Consider the following 20,726-nt stretch of genomic DNA (forward strand, 5'->3'; position numbering starts at 1 on the left):
ACTGCTGTCACAGCATTGGGGGAGGAGAGGCGCACAGTCCAGGACATCAAAAAAAAGTGGCAGGATGAGCGGCTGAGGGTGAAGGAGAAATACTCCCGGATTGAATTACATCGGATCCTCCCTGCCGCATACTCTGGACCCCGCCTCTGCCTCACCCCACTGAAGGAGGATATCCTGACCACGGTACACCCACACTTGGTCCATGGGCTGCCTGTCAGTGACGTCCACTACGTGGTACCAGGTAAGTGGGATGAAAAGAAAAAGTGCATGAAAAGATTGTCTGTGTTGCACTGTCATTGTGAATAAGGAAGTAGTCCAAAGTGTATATAAAAATCATAGTCAGTCAGAGACTCATGTGTCACCCTCTGTATGTAGCACCACAAGTGCCACAATCTTTAGCAATGGAAATGGCAAATCCCTCCCCCACTTTAGAAAACATGGGCACTGTACTGATGCAGTAATACACCAGCCCGCTAAGTAGCAATTGACAAATATCAGCAGAGATGCGCCAGTAACAATGCGACACGCAATAAAACTCTTGTGCAACCGCGGATGCGTCACATTTACAATGCGGTGCACTGTGGCGCTGGGATAGACAGATGTGTGTCGCAACTGATGGCATTAGGGGGGTGCTCTGCTGGAGTAGTGTCGCAAGTGTGACGCAACTCCAACAATGTCCATGGACCGCCTACACCTAACATGCTGGGACACTCATTACATGTGCCTCAAGCAGGCGTAAGTTTGCATAGCACCACCCTATGAAAAGTGACTACGTGAAATGCCGTTGATTACACTGCATCACTTGTACGAGGCATAACCAAAGAAACGCACACCCTGCCTACATCACAGCTGATGCATGTTTAATGTTGCGCAGGACTGCACAACGTGACGCATCCCCATAGATGCATAATGTTGTGAATAAGTCTAAATGTGTCACCTGTATTACCCCACCGCTGTGTCACAGAAGTGACGCAACTGCAGTGTAAATGTATTACAAGGGGCGTGTAAACCTGCCACAAAATATCAAATAAGTAAATCACCCCGTGCCAGCTTAAAGCACAAAGCAGAAGGTGAGAGAATCATCAGATCAAAAAAGTCATACACCTATTCTGTTGTACATTTCCCACCCAGCCACTCCATAACGTCTCCAATGCACCACTGCTCCTCCCTGCCCAGTCTGCGGCAGTACTGCACAACACTGTTAGCATGCAGAAGAAATGGGGAAATCACAGAAAAGTTCCACAAGCACATTTCCCATTTGTTTAGTTTTCTCTCTTCTCACCCATTGACACATTCAGCCAGAGCACAGACAACTGCCGCAGCAGAGGTCCCTGCATCGACTGGGAGGAATCGCCACCGTACAGTGATAGGCATACCACCCTCACCGACTGGTAAGTCAAAGTGGCCAGGAGATGGTCAAAATGCATAAATTGTCAGGAGTGACTGAGGGACATATAGTGCCCACATATGAAAGTCAACCAGAGATGAAAAAATAGCTGCATTACTATTGGAGTTGTCAATGGACATCCACATTTAGCTAATTATAATTGTGAACAGCTAAAGACAATATATTAAATGCCTTTGCTCATCAAACCTTCGTAATTGTGGAACATGACATGTTTTTCAGCAACAGCCCTTGACCTGGCAATCCAATCCTGTTATCGAGTGCCACAACTACTCAAAAGGGTGTCCCCACTATGTTGTAATGGTGTCTGTAGACGTAATCAAGAAATCTAATTTGCAGAAATATGGCAATGATGAACAAGAAGTGAGATCCCAGGGTCATTAGTATTGACAATGGATACACTGTCCAACTTTGAATGTTTCCAATATAGATCAAATGCCCAGTCCACACAGCTGGTCATGTACCACTTACATTGGCTGGCTTTTGTGTTGTCCATCAACAAAACACGATAGTGGACCTCACATCATGATCCGTAGACATGTCATTGTGATATAGGTTGCATCCAGGTAGTGGGCCCATTCGAAGTTATGTGGGAGCAATCATGACATTACGTATACCACACTTCAGCAACGCTGGTGCCCACAACTGCTTGTGCTCATCCTTTGTGCCAGAAATCTAGTGCATCACATGTGGCTGCAGGAATATAAAGTAGCAAAACACACTTATCATTGTAGGTACAACGAGGTCCTCCCAGAATCAAAGACACACACTGACTTCTGCTACAAGGTTGGCTGTGACATCTGTTCAGGGCCCACACACTGTTCTGGTGCTGGGCCAAGGGAAGTAAACCCAAGAATATATCAGGCTGAATGCTCATTAAATGTGCCTTTCACGTCCGCCGTATGTTGTATGTGTTGCACAACACTGTTGTCCTGCATCACAATATGCTCACATATGGCATTTGAACACATGCAAGATCAGACCCTGGTGGCTAATGAAAGGATGACACAAAATGTATGCCAAGTGAGTGCAGAATGGACATTCAATAGTACCATGAGTCATATGAAGTGACCAAAACACATCCGGCTTGCAATTCAATGATTGGAAACACCATGATGAAAATAGCATGGCTGAGGCCAACACTGATGCCAGTAGTGTACCTTTGAGATGGATGTAGGGGCTGCTAAGGTGAATCTTCATGCAATTACACCTGCTAAATAACTTGGCTGAAGAGCAACATGCTAATCCAGTGCAGGCGGAAGGCATCAAAGCTGCTCAGCCCATCCGCAATGTATGAGCATAACCAACTGTTACATTCTGCTTGCCTTCTCTCCTACCGTATTCACATGTATAGGTGAGTGTTTGACATATGAGGTTTGGATGTCTGCTGTACAAGACACCAATCGTCATCAGCTAAGTAGTACCATGATATTGGAAATTGAGTATGCAAAGAGAGGACACTCAAAGGATGGACATAAGACATCTGTGTTCTCTCATACCAAAATGTGTGACTTCATGCGTGGGGAAGCACAAATGAGCAACATCATGTCCCTGACTATTGCACATCTCACACATGAAACCCTTTCTGAATTGTCAACAGACAACATTAGACTCTGGAAATATGTAAGTCTTAATGGCAAAGGTGAAAGCAGTGTAATGGGGAGGATTCCGGGTCATTTATCCCTTCCTATCAGTAACCTTCTCATACATGTGTGTCTGTTGATGTGTCATCTTATTGATGTCAGTGCTGTGTGGAGGAAATGGCTGGCAACTGCTGCATGTGAGCAGGTGCCGAAATGTAAAGTTCAGGAGCTAAACATGCTGCACATTGTTCTGGATTACCCACAAATGGTCATTGTGAATGACATGTTGGCTCAGAGCTACCATCTGTGGTTGAAAAATATAGACCTGTATGTCTCATCACAGCTGCTGACAGGATGACGCCACAGCAGCGTGCACCATCCCGGGGACTGCATGACAGCCTGGCTGCAGCGTTGAAACCATCGCGCACCTGTCCTTCAGGTAATTCTGGCATGAGGTGTGTCACTGGCTTAGACTCCGAAGCCATGACAGAGATCCTGATTCCCCTCTGCATGTAATCGGCAGTTGTTGTTTACAAAGTGAAATACAAATCAGGAGTGTCATGTGCCTGTCTGTCAATTAGTGATGCAGATCATTGAGAATGTTGTCACTTCCCTCTACAGCTGCTGGATCAGGGACAGCTATGCCTACAAAAGCTGTGAGGAGACAGGTCCAGCAGGTGACACTAGGGGGGGAACACCAAGGGACAGAAAGTTGTGGCTGGAGCTGGTGAGTTTGCCTGTATCATGTGCATCTATGTGTAACACCTCAGTGCTATGGTGTGAGCTGTCATTTGTGGTGGTACCCTAAACATGTCACATGATCCTCATCTGTTGATGCAAAGTACAGTTAATACAACCCTTGTGTTGCACCACATGTTATACCAGGTCAAACCCTAATACGGTTGCAACCTCTGTTCCAGGGGATGCTGAGGACGAGGATGACAGGCCTATGACCAGTGCGGGCCGACGGGGAATCAGAGGGGAGAATCCCCTGATCCTCCAAGCAGTGATGTCGGCAGCAAGTACTGCTCAAGAGGAGGAGGATGAATTTCCTGAGGACGTCTACTTGGTGGATGATGAGGACAACATGTCTGATGACGATGCAGATGCCAATGCGGGCTTTCGTGCCAGATTGGCAAAATCGGTCAGGGCATCACATCTTCTGCCAAGCAACATTCGTCAGCCTCCTCCCAAGCATAGCATGGCCTGTCCCCAGCATCGAGCAAACCAGCCACTGCACCCACGCATCACAACACAGACATCACTCCCTCACAGTCCTCATGTCCAGGACCAACATGGTGGTTCCCCTACCCGCTCTTCCCTAGACAGTGTATCCCTGGCATCCTCTCCACCATCTGGGGGTAGTACCAGCCCTGTTGTGGTGCCGGTATCCCCTGGGCACCATTCTCCTGCCCACAGGCAGGACATTTGTGCCATAGAGGCTACCCTGTCTGACATGTCGGAGTCCCTGCAGGACATGGTCCACTTCCCTCAGGTGGTGGACAGGCTGAGCCAAGTGTTGGATAGGATGGATAGGACTTGGCAAGACATGTCCAGAAATATGCGAGACATGCTATCCATCCAAAGGGAAGAGGGTGCAAGACACCATGCCTTGGCCATGAAGATGATGGAGGGCATACTGAGAGTGAGCCAAACTATCCCTTCACGGTCAACGCAGGGAGGGAAGCCATCATATCTGCCCACAGGACAGCACATCCCCACACCTGTACCAACTGCACAGCAACAGAGCAAAGGGAAACATCCACACCAGCGAGCTGAACTGGCACTCCCACCATCAACCCCTGTACAGGCACTCACGCCACCTGCACAACCACCAGCAACCCTTGTACAGGCACTCCCGCCACCTGCACAACCACCAGCAACCCCTGTACAGACACTCCCACCACCTGCCCAACCACCACCAACCCCTGTACAGGCACTCCCACCACGTGCACAACCTGCCCTTGTCCAGGCACAACCATCAAGTGTGCATACACCATCTGCCCCAGCACATGTAGATGACCCTGGACAGTCCCTTGGACAGTACCCACCTCCACGTAGGCAGCGAGCCAGACCTGAGCACTCTGAGCGGTCATCCCCCCCCAAATTGCGGTGTCGCAAGCACGATCGCCAGTGACAGGAACCCAGGACAATGTAACCACGTGAATGTGTGTTGACCAAATAAAGACCTACAAAAAAAAAAGATTCTGTTGTGTATCATGTCCTGTGTAACGATGTAGGTGGCCTCGAGATGTGAGAAGGTGTGTGTGTGTGTGTGACACAGTTACAAGTGTAACCCATCATTGCAACAAGCCATTATGTGCATAGCAGATGACTCACCAAATATGTGTCCATATTCTGAACCAGACATTCAAAATGAAGTCAAACAAGTTGAAGTAATTAGAATTCCTTAAAGATATTTATGTATGAACAGAAGAACAACCGTCCGTTTGGAAGGGAGTAAGGAAAAGAAATGATGGTCTTGATGCAGAGGGAGAAGGGAACCTGGATTGGGGTGGGGCAACAAAAATATAACACGTCAGGGAGCGTCAGGGAAAACAGTCTATTTACAAGGGGAAAATGAAATAATAGTTCACGACAATGTCTCCGTCAACAGTCAAGTGTCCTTCTGGTCATCCTCTAGGACCACAATGTCCAGATCCTCTGAGTCCGATGCAGGCACACGTCTGGCGGGTGCAGGAACAGACACCACTTGTGTTCGTGACACACGAGGAGTACGGGGAAAACAGTGTGGGGCAACGGACAGGGGGAGACATTGACGGTGGTATGGGAAGGGATTTGGGAGACAACAGACGACATGGCTGCGGTCAGTGAATTGATGCTGGTGGTGAGGGTGGCCAGAGATCGGAGAATGTCCTCTCGCATCATGCGTACCTCCATACACACTTGTAGCATGATGCGAGCGGACATGTCTGGCTGACCCTCACACATCCACATCAAGTCCACTGGCACAGCCACAGGAGGAACAAAACTGGGAGGGGCCTGGGGGGGACAGGAGGGATGTGGTGCCTGAGGTCCGGAGCCAATGATGTTGTGGAGCTGGCGGCTACGATGAGGGGGACTGGTTGCAGGGGATGCAGCTGGGGCCCCCGATGGAATGGGGGACTCTAGAGGTAGGGAGGGGCTGATGGCAGGCCTAGATTGTTTGTTGGCCTGCCCCGAGGACACCTCTTCAGGGCCCACAGGTGAAGAGTCTTGGGGAGAGTAGCTCTCCACCACATCATGGGCTGAGGTGTCGTGTTCACCCCCCCTTCAATGTCCGCAGCCTCCACCCGGGATGTAGCACCAGCATCAGGGTGTCCCTTGTCAGTCCGGGTGGGCGCAATCCCCTTGCTTCTTGATGTTGAGGGTCCCTCCTCATCCTCCTCCTCTTCCTCGCTGGTGGAAAGAGGGTGTAGCCGCCGACGCACTGGTGGCCTCGCGCTCCGGACCTGGTCCTGCTGCCTTTCATTTCGGCTGCTTTGCCTGCTGAAATTTAAGCAAAATCCTAATGTTATGGTTGTGTCATGCAGGATGAGACACATACATAGAGGAGCCAAGGTCAGACTTATTTTCCTCTGATCACACTCTATAGTTGTCAGTGTCTATGAGCTGACATTACGTGTATGTTCACCGTCATTTACTGGATTGAGTCTGACATGGCCACCTCACGTGGATGTTTGTGGCTTACACAACTGTATTGGCCAACCCTCAACCTGGCATTCTGGTGATCTGTGGGTCCTGCCACTGCTACATGTGCAGGTTCAAAAAGCAGGCCACCAATGGAGAAAATGAAGAGTCCTGATTTCTCAGATTTTGGCCATTCATAGGGAGTCGCTGCTATTTAAGGTCTGGACAAGTGTCATCTGCTTTGTAGCATTGTATGGGACAAGACAAGTGGCGAATGTGGGTCACACATCCACTGAGGCTCTGGGCTATTTCTGTAGCTACATTGTGAGTCTAGCCTTTGGCTGTCCCCACACATGATCTGACAATCCAGTGGCACATATTGGCTTTGGTGACTGATATGGTAATGCAGTACACCGCTGAACAGTGGTGGAATTTTGTGACAGCTACCTGTACATGTGAAATGTCAAACAGGCCACTGAGGCTGAGATGTCTGTCAGATTTAGAAGCGCTTTGAGTGATGCAAGGATGTCAAAGTCTGTCTTAACTCCATGGCACATGATGATTTGTCACAATTGGAACCCAAACTCTACAAATGCAATGCAAGTCATAGCATCCAATACCCTTTGGCCTGCCATGCGCACACTGGACAGTGTCTGTACCATTGCTCATCCAATGCACACATGATTTCCTAGTGCCAATTGTAGTGGTGCGGGAAGAGCAGATTTCAGTATAAATGCACAATTATGGCTCATTTAGCCAGTTGTCATGACGAAACTCCAACTCCCAAAATGCACTCTGCCCTGTACAGTCCATATGCCACAGTGTGCCTTTTTAAGCTTGGTGACTGCTGCATGGACACGGAATCTGTGAATGGAGGCATCGGACACACAATGGTACAGCACTGTTTCACTCACATCATACTCCCAGACACATTTAGCATATCATGCACTTACCATGCACTTACCATGTCCCTGCTGCTCATGCTCCTCCAGCTGAGCATGGAGGGTCGGCCAAGCTGCTCGCAGGACCCTCCTGTACAGTGGGGATAGGCGAGGACGATGCAAATGGTGCTGGGAAGACTGGCCCACCAGCTCCTCAGCCTTGTGCCGGGACCACCATTTTACGTCCTCCAAGCGCTTGCGGCATGCCCTCGCACTCCTGGTCTGGACTCCCACTGCACTGCAGCGCTCAGCGATGTTGGCCCACAGCCTGGCCTGGGCTGCATTGCTCAGCTGGTGTTCAGGGTCCCCATATAGCTGAAGATATTTGGCCAGCACCCCCTCAGCCAAGATGTCTAACTCACTTTCAGTGAAAGGGGGTGCCTTCTCTTCGTAACCCTCAGCCATTATGGGGATAATAAGAATGATGAGAGCAGCAGGATGTCAGAGGATCTAATCTGTGATAGAGGATGACTCAGAATGAACACAAAATGGCTGCCAACTATTTCCTGTGATGTATTTCCTGCCTCCCACTTCCTGTAAAACATTTCCTGTATGAAATAATGTGTTCCGGGTCATTTTCGGAGTTTACGGCCCGTAAGCGCAGTTTCCGGTTCCGGAGCGGAGGGTCCGCACACGCGCCGTACGCTCCGTAATCGGGACTTCCGCTTTAGGGCCGTAAACTCCGAAAATGACCCAGAACATATAATTTCATACAGGATATGTTTGACAGGGAGTGGGTGGCAGGAAATACATCACAGGAAATAGTTGGCAGCCATTTTGTATTCATCCATATCCATCCACAATCATGAATGTAATCTACTGCCATCCTGCTGTTCTGTTGTGGATAAAAAAGAAAAGACAGTGCATGTGAGAATTATTAAAATGTAACAAGAGGGGGAAGAGACCATTTAATGACATTTCTGCACTTATGGGCTGGGGGGCTGACAACATCAAACCCCTGTTTCAGTTTCTCCTGCTTTGCATTATGGTACATGTAGTCCATATTGGGTGTTCATTAGCAGAATTTTGTGATGTGTTACGTAACATTGGGGTGGAGAAATGTGGATATATCACAGACACATGGTGTCTGATTCACCCATGACATCACTCACGTTGTGGGCGCATCATTTGTGGGGGAGTCACATCTGTTGATGGCACAGGCCCGACAATGCTATGGTCATGACCTTTTCTGATTAAGTGACCCATCCTCATGAGGTCAGGCGAGGTCTCTCAGTACATGTATCATTTTCCATCTGCGTCAATAGATTCTTTAGGGACATCCACTACACTGATCGCTGACATGGGCACATGTGCTGATTTATGCTCAACCTTTTGACTACTGTCAACAGCTGTGATTAACATGCAGTTAGTGTGGCTTGCAAAGTTGTCTCAGGAAGGAATTCATTGACACAGTCGTGTATATCCAAGTTTCATCATTGGCAACAGACAGCAATCCATATTTAGTCCATTCCACTACAGGTTGCTCATGTGAAAAATGTGGCAACGAGCTGCTCACAGACTTGCATGCCCAGACCTCGGTTATGTGCCATGGCCCGGTTTCCCAGATTCAGAGCTAGCCGAGGTTCCAGCGGTATGTGTAAGCCATGCGTTAAGGCAATGTTGTGCAAGACACAACAGGCTAATATGATCTTGCACACGACTTCTGGGGAGTACTGCAGCACCCCCCTTGTACGGTCGAGACATCTGAATCGCGACTTCAACAGACCAAAAGTGCGCTCTATGATGGCTCGAGTCCGTATGTGTGCCCTATTGTACCTACGCTGTGGTACAGTGTTTGCACGCCTGTAAGGGGTGAGGAGATGGGGGGTGAGTGCATACCCACTGTCACCTGAGGAGAGGGGAAAGGGTAGTTGGTTACATTTCCCTCTTTGAATTGCACAGGACATGATCTATACTGTATTACATGCAGTATCTGTTGGGCCATGTATGTAGCTTTATGATTCTTATTGTACAATGGTTAATGTTGGGGGGCATTAAGACATTTCAAAAACACATTTTCCTCCTTTCTAACGCTTGGTACTTACCCAGTAGCCACATGTTGTCAAATTCTCCCGCAGCCATCCGCCGGGCAAGAGGTGACATGCGGAATATGAAGCTGTCATGGGTACTGCCTGGGAACACCGCATGCACAGTAATGAACCTCCCCCTGGCATCACAGACAGCTTGCACGTTGATGGAATGTCATCGGTGTCTGTTGCAGAAGATGTGTGCAATGTGGCGGGGTGGCTGAAGGGCCACATGGGTACAATCAATTGCACCCAGCACACGTGGGAATTGTGCAATGAGATAGAAATCTCGTGCTGCCCTTTGTCTCAGGGCCAGTGTACGTGGCATTTGTATGTGGTTGTGGGATCTTGCAGTGATGCATCTCAGTACCTGATGCAGGCACCGCGACTGACTCGCCTGGGAAATGCCCACATGGTCACTGGAGACCCTCTGGAAAGACCCAGTGGCAAAGAAATGGAGCGCAGAAAGGATCTTGAGATATGCTGGGATTGCATGTGAGCAGCAGGTCACAGAGTCAAGTTCCTGCTCCCACTCACATACCATTTCCAAGATGACTTCTGGAGGGAAACGGTACCTGGCCCTTACATCTTGACTGGAAATTCCAAATAGGTTGATCCTCTGTCTGAAGATCCTCTCTGCTCTCCTCCTCCTCCTCCTCAAGTAGTTTTGCCGCATGGCAAGGGGCAGTGCAACAAACAAATTCAGTGACATGTTGTAAGGGTTTGTGTGTGTGTCTGCACTGCAGTTATACATGCTGCCGAGCTAGGATTGGTTGGAGTGTGTCAGCTAATGCATGGTGGGGGATGGTAGGCACTAGCAACATGATGGCAAACTGGAGCTGTTGGTTGGGATTGGCTGAAGTGTGTCAGCTGATGCATGGTGGGGGATGGTAGGGACTTGGACAGGTGTTTCCCCTTGGCTCAAATGATCAATGGCCACAGTTAATGTAGTCTGGCCCTAAATCTGACCTTCCAGCCCGCGAGCGGACTTTCCGGCCCGTAAGCGGACTTTCCGGCCCGCGAGCGGACTTTCCGGCCCGCGAGCGGACTTTTCGGCCCGCGTGCGGACTTTCCGCTCTGGGTGCGGACTTTCCGCTCCGGGTGCGGACTTTCCGCTCCGGGTGCGGAAATTCCGGCCCGAGTGCTGACGTAAGTTTAGTGGTTGTAAATCCATTCTGTGAATAGCAAAAGTAGTAAGTTCATTCTGTGATTAGCAAAAGTAGTAAGTTCATTCTGTGAATACCAGAAGTAGTAGGTGCATTCTGTGAATACCAGAATGGTAGTAAGTTTAGGATTTTGTCTTAAGTTTGTTCTGTGAATCAGGCCCAATATCCTTTGTCATGAATTGCACATCTAATTGGACCAACAATCTTAGTGATACTGCTTGTGGTATATTTGTCACTTTTATATCTACAACTCTGTATCAGTCCTTTTGATTGTGCTTAGTTGAAAGCACATGCCATTAATTTAATCAATTTAACCTTAACCATGACTGCAAAATGTGCTCTCGTAGTTGTACATATTAGTGCTCCATCCCCTCCATATCAGTACTATCAAGGCAACCCACACCCTCTTGGAAATGGCACCCTCATGCCCCAGCTGACAGAAAGTACCTATTCGTGTGTAGCCCATAACCATACGTTTATCACTGACGGTAAACTAGGATTATGTTGAAACTCAGCCAGCACTGCTGTTGAGCGCGCGTTACACCATCCAGGTATGTTTTCGCCTATTCAGTTTCAGGCTGCAATGTTTGATGACATTGCCAGCCCCAATCCCGGGCAAAATAAAAAGGAAGCTTTGCCGCTGCCCTACTAAGCCCTTAGAGATCACCATCAGCTACCTGCAGTGGCCAGGTGGCAGGCACCCAGCGGGACCTGCCAGTCCGATTTACTCACCATCATGTGTTTAAGGCTAATTAGTTTGAGTTCTCCTCTTGACAGCATCCCTTCTAGCCACCAGTGTTGAGTAACCACTCAAGACTGTTTCTTGTCCAAGTCATCCCCTTAGCCTGGCACTGTTAGACCAAATGAAGCTTTAGAAGCTCCCTCTACAAAAGTATATAAAGTATTGCACCATTTGGGACACTATTACTTCATCACTACATCCGTTCAAGGCATGACAACACTGTCAAAGGTACCCCCACCTTAGTACCTATTTAACCCCTCAAATACAGAAGAAGGGAAAAAAAGATTACCAGTGCACCCTGCCTTGGGCCTAAAATTAACGGACAAAGTAAGAACCCTCATGTGTGAAGCTGCTAGCTTGGGTGTGGGCAAAATGCCACCGATTAATGTTATTTTGGGTCCGCAATTGACTGTCCTAACCGTCCAGAGTACGGTAAAGGAGGCGCATAGGCACATGTGGGTAGTATAGTAGTACCTGAGCAGTCTGGTATGCCATGGCACTCAGCTATGCTCCACTAATTTTATACGGTATCCCCAGTGCTAAGATGGAAAATCAGCAGTGCAGGTACTCTGGCCCAGAGTACCTGCTTGTATCTAAGAAGAACGTACATCAAGCCACCCGCCAGTCCAGTGATTCTGGCCTGTGCGATGGGCCTCTCTTGGCGTGGGTTCACATAAGGCTGCAATCTTTCCCTAGCCTAGTGCGCCACACAGAACTGGCTCATCTGTCAAGTTTCCCTCTAATTAAACAACCTGTAACCTTTGGAACCATTGCCAGTCCTAATATTGCCTTTGTCAAAGGAAGATAGTTGCCTAGTCAAATAAACAACAGATATGGCTTCCTAGAGGGAAATTGAAAATTGCTACAGTACTGAATCATGAGACTGTGCAAGATCTAAACTGCAATTGCTAGAGGGTAATCTGTCTCCCACTCCCCCCTTACAACTTTGTCGCAGAGTAGCTCCAGTGCGTGCCTGCTGCATGTGGGCCACTGGTGACACCCTTGACGCCCCAATTAATTGCACTGTTTTACTAATATTTTCCATGGAACACTCCACACTTGGACGTGCCTTTTTGCAACTTTTAATTTCCAGTGTACAACTTAATTGTGCATTTCCTTGTAGTATTTTTGTCATATTGGACCTTTTTCTTTATATACTACCCCTTCAATTTTACTTGTTTCTTATCTTGGAGAGTTCGCACTGCCGGGGGTGCAGAGAACATAACATACGTGTTTGTAAAGTGCACTTACGCCTAGGGGGGTCTTATCACTGAATAGCAGCTGTTTATTGTTACCCATTTCCAAGGTACTGATTTTTCATATTGCTGTATTCCCTTTCTACGTTTACCACAAACCATCAGAAACACCGTGGACTGGTCGCCCTGGGACCTGCTCCAGACATCTGCCTTCTTGTTAGCTGCAGGTCTTGGAAGCTGGTCTAGAACGTTTTAGTACATCTAGTAATATCATGTTAGACATTTTCGTATACGTACCACCCCGCTAAATTGTGCATGTTTCTTACTTTCACGAGTTGGCACAACTGGGGTTGCAGGGAACATAATAACATAATCCCACATATTTGTAAAGCGCATGTCCACCCCCATCTAGGCACTGGATAACAGGTGCTTATTGTCGCCCAACTCAATGGTACTGATTTTTTTTGGGGGGGGGGGGGGGAGGTGGAATCAGCCTGCATATTCAACCTAGAAAAGTGTCTCAAATCAATTGTACCATTCCTTTTTCCAATCTCAGAAGGATGAAAATCATATCGGGACCTGAAACCTGTGAGCATGAGGTAAAAACAAGATTCCTGCGGTGTGTGCCTTGCCACAAGATGCTGTTCATCTGTGAGATAACCACAAACCAACAGCCTGCGAAACTTGCAGCATATAATTGCCTCCTAACTGTGCACTCCGCCTTTTTCCCCCTGGAGCCTATAACTATTAATCATAGGTGGGTAAGTCAGTGTATATGAAATGTTACATCAGGCAGGGGTGGGTTCACCTGTTCTCTATGCAGGTGGGCGGTATAGTTGAAGAGTACTTGCATTGGGTCAGCACCAAACTCTGAATCTAATATGTAATGCAGTTCTTTTGACTGTTAATCGCTCCCTGTAAATCGCTCCCTGTAATCGCTACTAACATAAAGAAGTCTCTGTCTGCATGTTACCTGCCCAGGTCAAACAGGATTACTTTAGAAGCCATCCTAGAGTCCTCAGATGATCATGCAACTACATTAGATGTCATTTTCACATCAGACATCATCAAGCTCTTGAAGTCATCAGCAAAGCTGAAAAGCGCAGCCTGATGATTTGAGGATGACTTGAAAATGAGTATCTGATGACTTTAGTAGGTGTCATTATTCATGATGATTTAAGGATGACTTGAAAAAGACTCTCAGATAACTTTACAAACTGACATTGTTCCTGATGACTTTGGGATGATTTGAAAATAAGTATCGGATTACTTCAAAGGTACTATTGTGTTTTCAATAAGATGTTTTTGCTTCTGGTGATCTTAACAGGAATTGCTTGTCTATTTAAAGAGCACGTCCACCACTTGGTTTCAGGTTTCCAGAAAAATGTAAACTGTTGGATGATTGCAGATAAACGCAAAATGACATACAAGTTTTCTATTATACACAACTGAGCATACAATGTGCTTTAGCAAACTATGTACAAGTTAGAGGTTATTTTTTTAAAACATTTATTTTTGTCACTTTCTTTTTGTACAAACCAGGTAAAATAAGCATCCACTGTAAAAAGATCAATGCCTAGCATTAACAAAGATGAACATTAGCCATTGTATGCATGGTCACTGAAGTTAAGGGACAATTAAGAATGAAAATATGTGGCAGAATAAACTAAATAACGTAACAAAAATAAATGCTACACATTATGCAATCACTGGAGGCACATTATGCAGCTGAATCTTTATCTAGCCATCTGATATCTGATGATTTCCACCGCAAAACAATACACCAAATGAGGGAAACAAGCACCCAGCAAACAAATACACAAATTATGAAATATTTCATTGCATTCACAAACAAATGCAAAAACAAACACAACATTTATCTAGTAATGGGAAGGTTGAAGTTTTCTAAAATCAATTGAGACCACCCATTGGCCATTCTGTATTGTATTTGATGTACTTGCTCTGCTCTCAAAAATAAATTTGAGGATACCAAATGAATTTTTAGCCTCCAATTTCATATTGCTGCACATTTATAAATAAAGTTTTGAATGTTCAGTTGTACATTTTGCTTCTATATTGATATACACTTTATTATTTGGCCAACATTACTATGTTTAATGAGCAGTCTAGGACCCCTGCGTAGGGGTCGCGGACACCTTGCTGTCCTTTGAGCACAGGTTAAGAATGCTTATCACGATGATTTCTAATCAAATTCACTATAAAAAGAGACATGCATGTAGGAGAACCTTCTAGCATGATTTGCCTTAATCTATTTCAAATCGATTTGGCATTTCACTTACAAATGATTCATTTTCTACCTCAATCTAAAAAAAGGCACATTTTATCATTGATATCCTGATAGCTGTGATGTTGTTATCTACTACAACCAGATGAACTGGTTCCCTGATGTCATAGGATTCACACTTAAGTGGAACCATGAGTGCTAGGTTAACAGACACGTCTATCTGCTTACACTGAATGAATCTAGTCACCCTGCCATAGGCAAACACTCCAGATTCCGTTACATATTTTATTACACTTTGGTCTCACCTCTGAATGCGAGTGTAATTTGAGCTGTAAACAAGAATATTGCTTTGTTCTAAAAATATTTTGTTGTAGGCTACTACATCAGAGCTTAAAATATGAGTAATCTAAGTTACTGCTATATATTCATTCTCTGTTAAACTGTAAGGGTATATAGAACCAACACTGTAAATGCAATTTTCAATTTTTAATTATCGTCTGTTTATCTTATATGAACACATCATACTCTGGTAAAATTGTGCCTCAACACTATCAGGAGGCAAATGATTTTCCATTAACACAGGTATTACTTGCATCATATTTACTGCATCTAGAATTTGTGTTTCTATACCTACTGTACCATGCACATGATTTAAAAGGAAACCATTAAGATCTTCAAAAACAAAACAATTAGCAGTAAACAGAGGCCCTGCTGCTCTTACACGGTCTACTAAGTGGACCAATTGATGAACATTCATTGTCAAAAATCGTTTTTCATATAAATCCGTAAACAGTTGCACAAACAAAAGTAAACACTATTCTGCTATATGTAAATCTTTCTGACTAATGTCATCATTTAATAGCTTATGAATTGCTTTCATAAGTACACAAAAGTGTAAATAGCGTGATCTATCTAAAACATTTTTTAACACCGGCATACTATAAAATAAAATAAAGTTTTGAAACTGAGGCCTTTCAATATGGTAGTTCATCAACAGACCATGGAACTCTACTAACATCCAGTGTGGGTTTTATCTGTTTCAAATAGCCATTAACTACTTTGACTTTTTCATAAAAAGAGTATGAATGATGCTTATATTCTTCAGTGAACCAGATGGTCATCATCAATTGCATAGTGTCACTACATACACCATGCATGTAATCAATCACAAATCCTCTGTTTACACAAAAATGTTTCAAAAACATGAACCACATGGGACCTTGGATCCCTCTTACACTGTAATCAGAAAGTCCACTCTCGATATTTGCTATTGCACTGTTTACATCTGATTTAGTACTATCGAGTGTCCTTGGTGGGCCTTTTGGGTTTTCAGCATTGTAAGGAAATACTCTACAGTGCCCTTTTCCTGACACAGTGACTTCACCCTCTTGTAGATAATGCCAGCACCCAAACTTCCCATTAAACTGGGTGTTGTTTGAAACAAGACAACGAGCTGGTAAATCACATGTGATTGTCAGAAGGGTAGCGTGGCAAGTAAAACTACAATTGTTGTGATCTTTAAATGACACTCCACTTTCCAGCTGTGTAAGTTCAATATATAATGGCTTTAAGAAAGACCACATTATTTGCTTTTTTGCGGAAACCCAAATACCATATAGTAATATATTTTCACGCAGTTTTCTTTGAGATTCAGGCAGCTCGTTTACCATTAAGTACAATGGCCACATTGATAATTTGGAACTTTTAAATACAGGAACACCATCTGTGTTCATTGCAAATGAAAGGCTGTTAGGGTTTTTCAGGAATCCACTCTTGAATAAATCCAAATACATTTCCCCATCATATACATCTTTCATAGTTTGTTTCTCATTCTCCATATAGTGATCAAATCGATGTTTCCTCACCTTTTCTGTAAAATGTTTTCGCCTAAACATAGTCTAACTGTTCAATTAGGCTGCGCTGAATGAAATAAGGCACTGAGTCACTTTGAATCAAATCTTTCATATAGTGTTGGTTAGGACAGGTCTGAGGGTTTTTATCAACATGTGTATAGCAAGTGGCACAATTTTTTTGATATATTTGTGCAGGTGATACATAGTTTTGAACATTCTATTATCACGTGGCAAGAGCAAATAGATGAGATTCAGCATATAGCCAGCTGCCTCATCACTCAAGCGAAAACAAATAATAAAGCAACAAAGCAATAGTATGACCACCCCTAAGCATTTGTTGGAGCCCTCAAAAATAGGTGATGATTCATCTGTCGTATTAGTTTGATCAGAACAAATTTGAATTTCTTCGTACTCATTTTGAATGGTATATCCAACTTGATCCAAAAGTTGTTCCAAAAGTTGTTCCAAATCAGAATCCGAGTCATTAATTAAATCATCTTTAAGCAGAGGATCCATTTCACCTTTTAAGCTGCTACAAAGCGTTGCCCAAACAGCGTCAATTGGATCTTCATCTGTGTCATCTACTGGTGGCGTATAATCTGGTATTACTGTACAGTTGTCTGAATGCAATGTACATTGCTCTGCAGAAGGTGATGTATGAAGAACTATAACAAAAGAAAGTATGACATTGTACATTTAGTAAGCAAAATATGTTGTAATTAGATTGTAAATGTATTATACGTCAGTAACCAATTAATTTTTCTGTGGCAGAAACTCAATGTGGGTTGATTAGGACCTTCATTTTTGCAAGTGATGTGCTTTCAAACTATATACTTTCATACATCAAATTGTTAATGCAAGCAGTATAAAAAGGAGTTAATAATTTCATACTGTACCTTTGGGGATGATGTCATCTGCTGTGCTTGAAGTCTGCAAGGATCCTTCTTTTACTTTCTTCGGTGCTGCATATTGTATAATGTTGTCATCTGTTTCTTCAATTAAATATTCTGTCTACTCATGCATAAAAGGACCGATTAATTCAATTCTGCACTTGGTCATGTTTAGAACAGGTTTTTTTGTGACTTCTAAAAGTCCCCCAGTTGTTGAGCAATTCTTGTACCTACAGCATTCATTAGTTTTGTGTCTTGTGTGCATTCACCATATATGCATGGCTATTAGGATGGAACATGAGAATGAACAAATATTGTTTCGGCACAATAATCTCCAGTTGATTGAGTGTGGTGGTATTGATTTGGCTTCATGCAAATCAGAGAAGCTGGTTTGGTGACTTATTATGTTAATAATTTATTCTCAAAAGTGGACATTATAACTTTGTGATCACTCCAAACGTTCTCTAAAGCTATAGGTGCGTTGACTAACTTCTCAAAAAAGTTAGAGGGACGTCCGATTAACCCCTTATTACAGATCTACAAGGCCAAATGCATTTCGACTGGCACTTACGGATCTGGGATTTGGGGAATTGAGCACGTTGACCATATTCAACGCTCTGAGAACTCTTTTTTATGCTACCTCCTGGCTGTCCCACGGGGTACATCTACATACGTGGTACATAATGAACTCGGTCTTACACATATCACGGACACCATAAATTCTTCCCCCATTATCCTATGGCATAAAGGCTGGACCAACCAAGAGACCAATCTAAACAGGGAAATCATCATAGATTGCCTTAGCCTGAATGAGGCTGACAACATCAAGTGACTGAAATATGTAAGAAACCTGTCATCTGACCTAGGGCATCCTGAATTTTTTTCTGATCCTTCAACTCTGAATAAAATACCTAGAGTTACACTAAAACGACTAGTCTTAAGCCATCTGACTAGCCAACGCTGGTTATCTGAAAAACATAAGAGCACGGTAGTTGACTACCAACATTCTACCATAACACAAGGGACCCGGCAGTATCTACTCTTAATACCATCTCCTTTTATCCGTATGCTCGTAACTCGTTTTCGTACTGATACTTTCTTCAGACTATTGACTTTCCCTAATCAAAATTGTTGGTCCAGCAACCTGGAGAAATGCCCTTGCGATGATCTGTCAACACAATCTAACATCCACTGCATTTTGTTTTGTAGGTTCTATCAATTGCCGAGGGCAACCTATTTGAAACCCTTACTTAAATCATGGGGACTACAATCTTGTAGAGCGGCCTATTATAAATTAAAAACATTGGACAGTCCCTTAGCCATTGCTGTTGTTTCCTCTTACTCAAAAGTGATCGTGAGAGTGAGGGCTTCAATGCAACCTTAGATGACATAAGATTCAACGCTTGTTGTGTATTTCTTACTTAAATGACTGCATGATGGCTGTTAAATCATTGTAATTATGCCTACTGTATTTTTTTGAATACGTTTTTAACGTTTTTACGTGCCTTCGCGGCATCTTATTATTCAATTTTACTTCTTTTAATATATGTGTACTTTTGTGATATTGTTTTTACATATCGAATAAAGTTTATAATTGAATTGAAGGTCTTTTTGTGACTTCTAAAAGTCCCCCAGTTGTTGAGCAATTCTTGTACCTACAGCATTCATTAGTTTGTGTCTTGTGTGCATTCACCATATATGCATGGCTATTAGGATGGAACATGAGAATGAACAAATACTGTTTCGGCACAATAATCTCCAGTTGATTGAGTGTGGTGGTATTGATTTGGCTTCATGCAAATCAGAGAAGCTGGTTTGGTGACTTATTATGTTAATAATTTATTCTCAAAAGTGGACATTATAACTTTGTGATCACTCCAAACTGAGAAACAGATGCACGTACACGCTGCCGGTTACCGAGCCGGTAAGATGGAAAGGAGTACTTCATAAATTGTCTGAACAACTGACTTTTTACAGACTGATGATTGAATGTCAACAGTGAAAGTTCTAGGATATATTGTGGAGCCCTGAAGAAGTCCCTGAGCTTGACAAAATGCGTCTGCTATGGTCATTGAATTTTAACAAGAAATTAAATAAAGAACGACTTTGAACAAAAAGAAACTACTGAGGCCTGGGAAGTTTTCAATGTGCACACAGAGACTGTTTTGATTACCTTGATACATTGCTCAGTGCTGAACCTACTGTGTTTGTGTCAGATTAGGAAATGTCCATTTCCTGGTATATGAGTATATAAGGATGTACTCCATGGTTGTTTGCACTGTTTTATTGCTCACATATTGTATTGTCAGGTGTGGAGTGCTATAAGCCTCAACCCTCTGTCTGTTGATATTAACTTTGTGATCACGTTAAACTTGCTGCATCATTTAATTCCACAACGCAATGCTTTGTCTCCACAAAACATGTATTAGAAGATGATTACAGTAATACATTAAGTACATAGCTAATAATGTAATTATTTACATGTTCCTTCTATTAATGGCCTGCCTAGCTAAACTATCACAAGAAAGAAAACAGCAGGGTAAAACGAAACTCATGCAGAGCAGATCATACTCTTTGCAAGGAAGCCTGTTTCACACTCTTGCCTCAAAAAGAAAGAAGAGCCATCTGTAGCACTGTTAAGTGCATCTTAGTTGAAAGTAACTGGTGTAGAAAGCAGACTTTAATAAAACTTGTCATTATAGAAGAGAGTGTCTCCTGAGGTTACTGACCGTTGTTGAGTAAATCTGTTGTGTAGATTGAAGTGTCCTCTGAAAAGATTTGGTGTAATGTTTTATAATGTGCGCTTACCTCTAATAACCATTTTTTGTATGGCCCACGTTTCTTTTCTTTCCCAAGTTGTCCTCCTTTATTCACTGGCATCATTGTTTCTGCTTCCAATAGTCTTTAAATATGGAAATTGAGCTGTGGTTCTTTATCGCACAGACAATACTTTGACTCCCTCACTTTGTATTATTTTATGATGCCAAACATCTCAGTTCAGTATTTTCCTGGCTAATGGAAGGCCGCTAAAAGGTATTTACACCTGCC

The 20,726-nt window shown here is 44.1% G+C and overlaps 1 pseudogene; it reads right to left on the reverse strand.

The window, feature by feature from the left end:
• Positions 1-15,014: 15,014 nt before the first annotated feature.
• Positions 15,015-20,561, reverse strand: LOC146822732 (uncharacterized; annotated as a pseudogene).
• Between the last annotated feature and the right edge of the window lie 165 nt (positions 20,562-20,726).

The sequence above is a fragment of the Triturus cristatus genome, chromosome 5_2 (genome assembly GCF_964204655.1).
Source record: "Triturus cristatus chromosome 5_2, aTriCri1.1, whole genome shotgun sequence".
NCBI classification, from domain to species: Eukaryota; Metazoa; Chordata; class Amphibia; order Caudata; family Salamandridae; genus Triturus; species Triturus cristatus.